A 7129-nucleotide genomic window follows, 5' to 3' on the forward strand; every position below is an offset into this window, starting at 1 on the left:
TTTATGATCACAGTTCACTGTATCATAACAACTTTTGAAAAAGACCTTTAGATGGTGAGATATAATATCTTTTTAATTTAATTTTTCCATTTAAGTATATTTACTAAAATGACTCCATCATTTAAATAGAAAATAGCTACATATGACTGTGGTCATATCTGGATCAGACGTTGTGCTGTCCTCAAAAGTAATATTTTTTCTAATCTTTCCCTCAATAAGCACATGCAAAAATCAGAGAGGTGCAAAAAGCTACGCTGAGTCTAGTGCATTTTATTAGAAAACCCATCAGTAAAATATCTTGCTTTCCTCTTTGTGAGGGGAGTGAAACCCTTCTTCTGAGAGGCTTTTTGTTAGTTTGTTTAGTGCTGTTGAATGATCATTGGTTGCACAGTGGAAAGGGCACTCCTTTAAAGGACTTTAAAGGCAAAGTAGAAAAAATGACATTAAAAGCCTACCTTGGATCTGATTGATGCACTGTTATATTTGAAGTTCACTCACAGCTCTGTGCTAGAAGGCCAAGAGTACAGTCCTCTAATGAGACTGTGCATGAACACTTGCAGCTTTGTAGGCCTTGTTTTAAGTGGAGATCGAGAAACACTCCTTACTGATAGCTTTCGGGATCATATCTAGACAGAAAATAACATCCTCAATTTGGCTTCTGAAGGTGGGTTGAGTAAATTTTTGTGATGTATCTGAGTATTTACTGAGTGCTAGCTCATGTGGTATGGCTCCTATTTCTGTCGGCAAATACAAATTTTTCACTCAGCAGGCATAATCAGAGCTAACTCAAGAGGAAAAATAACAAAAACTCAACAGCCCTTAGCAACTCAGCATGGCATAGAGGGATTTAAGACTTTAGCATTTTATCTCTATCAGTATGAAAATGTATGAGGAAATCTGAACTTTGGAAGTGCAAATAAACACATTTAACACGTTATAAACCACCTATTCTGTCAATGACTCCTGGGTCTTTTCTTTTTCTATTTTTTTTTTCTTTGCCAGCCTCTCTCTCCTGAAATAATAAAGCTGGTTCATTAATTTGGGCTTAAACTGAAATCAATTTGTTTTGACAGAGTCACTTTAGAGGTAAGGGAGGAAGTGTGCATAATCTACTTTTAGCATCTCTAAGTTGATAACAGAGAAAAAAATCATGTTTCTTTTTTTTTTTTTCCTATGTTTTCCTTCTCTGCAGCTCCTGTTTACTTTCCTTCTCTTGGCTGAGACATTATTTCAGTCCAGTGCTTGAATTTGCTGAGGACCTGATGGCAATAAAAATGTTAAGTATCATACCTAAATCTAATTTTGGTAGTTGCATTCTCAAAAAATAAAATCCACTCTGCACTTTTAACTAAAAATATTTACCTTACCTCCTAGAAACTGCTGTGTCAATGCATGTGGTTTACAATCACTAGTATTTCACTATAGAAGTAGAGACTTTGGAAAGGAAAAGAAGGAATTTCTTACATGGGATAGTAGAGCACTAAGGAAATGGAAGAAAAATAAGTTCACAAGCTCCTAATAATATTGAAAACTGTTTGAAACATTTAAATTTTGACACGGTGGTTCATTCTCCTCTTTCTTCCCTGTCATCCCTCAGTTAATCTATAGGCTTTCTATATCTCCTTCTTTATGGTTTAATCTGCAGCAGTTGCATCTCCTTCATATGCTATTATCCACACCATGTTAGCTGTGTTCTTACAGGAAACAAAGCTGTGCTTTGAACTGCATTGTGGAACTGGACATCACAAGCTACTGCACTTGCATGTCACCACTGAGTAGGTACCCTTTAACATATTCACCTTACAGAGAAACACACTAAAAAGTGTTTCTTCACAACAGCAACAGAACAAGCCAAGCAATTAAATAGTAAGAAAAAATGAAAAATAAAAAAAAAAGTGCTGAAGTTGCCCTAAATTTAGAATGACTTCTCTGGTTTACTCCAGATTTCCCTTCAAAACAGAGATGTGTTAAAGATCTTGATAAAGATGTATCATGCAAGCTTTGAAGAGACTGCTTCTGTGTGGGGCAATTTAGAAATGTAGATTTAGAAATCAAGCTTGTAATGGGAAATGTACTTAACCATCAAATAATCAAGAACCTGAAATAAACTAGTAATTGCCTTCAAACCAAGAGATTTACAAGTATAAGATAGTAGGTTTCAACTTCTCTACCAGAATTTGCAAAGGCTTTACCTTTTAGCGCTGATTTTGATACCAAATGCCAAGCTGTTAGGATCACTGTTTTCATTTCCAGTAAGCTTCTTTTCTATTACTGTTCACATACCCCTACAAGAATCTTTTACTTTGTAGCTCTAACTGCTAACAACTTACTCAGAGCTGAAAGCAGCAATCTGTTATGAATCATTCTGTGGGTATTAAAAGACAATGAGTTCTTTCACATCTTCTGGTTTAATTCTTTTTCTCTAGATAATATCCCTTATTTCAATTACAGTGTTTATCTTTTGAAGGCAACTTACCCTCCCCCTAATTACATTATTCCTAGAAACACCTGGTTTTTTTTTCCTTTGTGCTTTACAACTCAATATGAAAAGCAGCATCCTTAAATCTTTTCTGTCTCATGGGGCACAACACTGAAGAAGGAATATGTTCTTACCCAGACCATAATTTCCTGTCCACATCAACCTGACCTATGACAGATATGGCATCCCCAATTTTAAGTCCTTTGCAGAGTATTCAAGGTGCAGTATTATATTTCTGAAGGGCAGATGCTGAATTTGAGTGGCAGATTAGCAATCACTAGCTGAAATGCAGAAATTCTCTAAAATGAGGCCGTTCAACCATGCAATCACAGTGTGGGTGGGTCTTCAGTGAAAAGCATATCTGAGGACTCTGCCTAGAGACCTGCCAAGTTCAAGTTGAAGGATGAAATCCAAACCAGCTGTATCATGGGGACAGATGTGCTTTCTACCAGAGAGTCTGCAAACAGTGAGATCAGGGGCATGCTTCTTTGATTCTGTGAATAAAGGATGATTTATTTTTTTTTTATCTTTGTGGGTCCCTTCAAACTCAAGATACTCTATGATTCAAGGAACACTAGAATTGACCCATTTACATTGGTTTATTCTTGTGGAGAAGATATCTGGCACTGACCACATCCTCATGGAAAGCCACTTGCTTAAAGAAGCATCAACTACATTGAGTTTCCTCCTGAATTTCCCTTCTCATGTCAAGAGTGACCAGTGCTGCACACAGACAGAAATACAGCTTTTCCCCGGGGAGAATTTTACTGAGGAAATTTAGGGAAATGGAAGGAATAATTACATCTGCTCAACACTAACATAAAACTATTCTTTTAATTATTTGCCTGAGAAATCAAAGCTTTTCAGAAAATATCAGATCATGTATCATGTAATCAGCATTGTACTAAACAAGAAAAAGGAATTATGATGTCCTTTTTATTTAGATAGTTGCTACTTTTTTAATGTTTTCTTTTCCTTTGGAAAATACTTTCTCTGTTCCTTCTCTTCTGAACTGCCCTGGGGCTCACCTGATTTCTTGGTGAATTTCCAGTTTTTATAGCTTCTCTATCCAGATCTCATCCACAAAGTGCTCTAGTTAGAGCCTGAATTCACTCAGAGTTGCCATAAATGTAAACTCAATTTACAAAACCCATCACCTTGTGCCTTTATAAATTATTTGTTATCTAATACAGTGTTTTACCTTCTTTCATGTAATTTTTCTAACATCTGGCCGCCTACCGTACCTACACATTATTTGCTTAAATATTAGACTTATGTTATATTAAAAAAAAATCCTATGGCAAACACTGTTAGCAAAAACATCTAAGTGGGTGGAATATAAACTCTCCCTGCAATATTGAAAAGCCTGTAGCTGATTACTTCAGCTACATATATTAATAAACTGAAAATAAGAGATCAGAGAGAAGAAAAGGTGAGATCTGGTGAAGCATGGATGGATATTGATTTTAAAAGAGCTCTTATTCCACAGTTACTGACCTCCTATTTGTCTTCTCTCTCTTCCTTCTGAATTGTATTTACTGGTATACATGGTCTTTCTTCAGCATCACAGAGAAACAATAAATGTCTTCCTGAAATAATAAAGGATTTGACAACATTAAAAAGATCTTGTCTAAAGAGAAATTAGTGTGCTTGAAAATACAGGGTCAAATTCCCCTATTAATATCAGCAGCGAGGCTTTGTTGAAAATCATTGGGGATACAGTGACAAAACAGACAAAAGTGTGCCCTTAAAAGCTGTCTGGGGTCTATGTAGTGTGTAATCAAGGGACCTGCTTGTCTTTTGAATCCAATACTTAGCAATTTTTAAAATGAAGTAACTTCTGGACACTCATAGTGCTATTGCAGGAATGTCTGCAATATATAATGCAGTATCCCCAAAACTCTTTTCTACATCATCAAAGTGTATAGGTAAATCAAAGTAAGCCATCTAACTCAGACAGAACAATATGATAAGTTCAAATTAAATTAGTGACGTTCTTTCTCTTTAAGGGCAGGAACATCCTGTTCAGAAAAAGGTTCATGAAAGTCAAAGGCAGAAAATGTTAGAATAATATGTAATCGAACTATTGTCTTTTTAAGCTCAGAAATTCATTATTTGCATTTCCACTGAAGAATGATGTTTCAAACCTTTCATATTTGTAATAATATGTTATAATGATTTTGAGTATAATGAACTAACAGAAATTAACATAAATATTTCTGTGTGGCTTTTGCTTTTCTTATTACACTGTTGGGCTGGGCACACAAGCAAAATAAAATGAAGAATTAATTCGCTGCTACCTATGGGCAATCAGGTGTTCAGCCATCTCCAGGAGAGCAGCACCCCATCATATGTAACAGTGGCTTGGGAAGACAAATGCCAAATAGCCCTCCCTTCCTCCTTCTTCTCCCCAGATTTACATACTGAGCATGATGTCATATTATACGGAATATCCCTTTGATGAGTTGGGGTCACCTGTCCTGGCTGTGTCTCCTCCCAGCCTCCCATGCATCCAGAACTTCTTTGCAAGTGAGGCAGTATGGAAAGCAGAAGAGGCCTTTGTTTTATGTAAGTGCTGCTCAGCAAAAACAAAACCATCTCTATATTATCATCACTGTGTTCCGCACAAATCCAAAACACAGCCCCATGCCAACCACTGCGAAGAAAATTAACTTGGCCCCAGCCGAAACCAGCACAATGGCACATGACATAATAACATGTCACAAATAAGTGAATTTATAATTAAAGTGTATATATTGAAATATAACATCATGGTAATGTATAGCTGCTGTCCAAGGAAAACTGTGGGTAGAATTATCATGAGGAAGAGCCATCAGGTGCAAAACACTAAAATAATAAATTATCTACCTCTTTCACAGAGAAACGGAAAGAGGGAAAATCCTTTGCAGAGGCTCTTTAAAAATATCATCACCTGCATTAGATAACTAGACACAAACATACTCTTACCTAATTTCTGCTTATCTGGTGCCTTGCAGATATAGCAGGAGCATTACTTTCTTAATGGCAGATAAAATTATCATCCCACCAAGAGTAATAAGCAATCTGGAAAGGAAACAAAACAGGATTTATCACTCTGTTTTGTCTTGCTTAATTCAGTGGTATTTTGGCTCCACATGGGTTGCTTGAACACATCACTGTTAGGGCAACTGCTAGTTTCACTGATTGAGGGACAGTGCCAGAAGCAGTGACATGGAAAAGTTGGGTCAGGTTATGGACCAGGCACTCCCTGGCCAAGCTGCTGCTGTGCTCACGTCCACCTTTCATCATCATCTTAGGAACTGGAGGGAATAAGAAAAAAATCCTGTCCTTTCCTGTAACAGATCCTGATCCTGATAAGAGCATTGCAGAGACTTTCACAGATATTTTGCACTCAGAAAATTCGTGTCTATGCATTCGTGTGGTATTCAGAGTTTAAAAAAAAAAAAGCAAAACACTGTGCTCACCTGGTCAGTTTTCTAGGCTATTTGATACTTCACAAGAAATGAACAAATGCTACATTACCCAAACACTTGTATGCTTGTGTAAGCAGAAAATAGACAGTTTGGACTTGTCAATTCTTCCTTAAGAAGAAATATAGAAACAGAAAATGAATTATTGAAATACTTTAATTTCAACAAATATAAAGAAAAACCTGCAGCATTTTAAAATTCAAAACAATTTTTGTGATGCAATTATAAAAAAGTTATAAACAAAGTTAGTAAAATTATATCATGAATCCATATTTCATTATTGCAATAAAGGATGAACAGACATGCTACAAGAACTAGCAAGACTCAAAATTAAGGGTATATGAAGCACAGGATATGAAACAGGCACCAAGTCATTAAAATATAGGAAGTAAAGATGAAAAGGAGCATGTTTCCATTCTTAGATAAGCATCAGTTATAAATCACTTCTCTCCAAACACAAATGTTTCTGAGTCAAAGAAAGAAAAAAAGAAAAAAAAGGAAAAGCAAAGGTCTAACTGTCATGTAAACTCATTTTAAATGTCATGTCTTATTAGAACCCAATAAGTGGAACGTCTGTTTTCCCCCTTTGGTTAAGCCATCACATTTGTCAAAATTTTATGATAATTCATTCCATCATTCCTCAGACATTTAAATGACAGACAGTCCTTGGGAAAAAAAAATCCCTGTAATCCTACTCTTCATGTTAAACTGCCTCTAGAGAGGTTTTTAAAGTATACCACATCATGGTAGGAGCAGAGTCCTAAACTTCTCAATTCCACTTATGATTTGCTGCCTTTTTGGAAAATGACAATAAATTGGCTCTCTACTATTCTTGACCTCTTGACTTTTGAACCATGGCTGTCCATGCCTTAACTCTGCTTGTTTAAGTCAGCAGCTATCGTATCACTCTGATCCTTTCCCAGAGGGTCTGGAGATTTAAGTCTCCTGAACGGTTAAGCTCCCCCTCTAGTGTTCACTGCTCATCATATTATTCATCCAAGAAGAAGGGAAAAGACATGTCACTTCATAACTTCTCCCAGAGATAGCTTCTGCTCATTTATAGCTTAAGAGTTTAATGGCAGTAGCAAGAAGATTAAAAGGTAAATAGAATGCTTTTAATGTGTTTTTATTTGACTTTTTTCAGTTAATTTTGCAAGAACAAAGAGAAAGTAGCAATGAG

General features: G+C 36.1%; 1 long non-coding RNA gene across 1 annotated transcript; it reads right to left on the bottom strand.

Annotated features, from left to right (window-relative positions):
• Window positions 1-327: 327 nt before the first annotated feature.
• On the bottom strand, window positions 328-4845 carry LOC127468981 (uncharacterized). The gene is made up of 3 exons (XR_007903764.1): window positions 4780-4845; window positions 3977-4068; window positions 328-626 (listed from the first exon to the last, which is right to left on the bottom strand). It is a non-coding gene; the product is annotated as an uncharacterized LOC127468981 (long non-coding RNA).
• Window positions 4846-7129: the final 2284 nt, after the last annotated feature.

Source organism: Manacus candei, unplaced genomic scaffold, assembly GCF_025592945.1.
Source record: "Manacus candei isolate 608988 ecotype Guabito, Panama unplaced genomic scaffold, ASM2559294v1 h1tg000016l, whole genome shotgun sequence".
In the NCBI taxonomy this organism is placed as follows: domain Eukaryota; kingdom Metazoa; phylum Chordata; class Aves; order Passeriformes; family Pipridae; genus Manacus; species Manacus candei.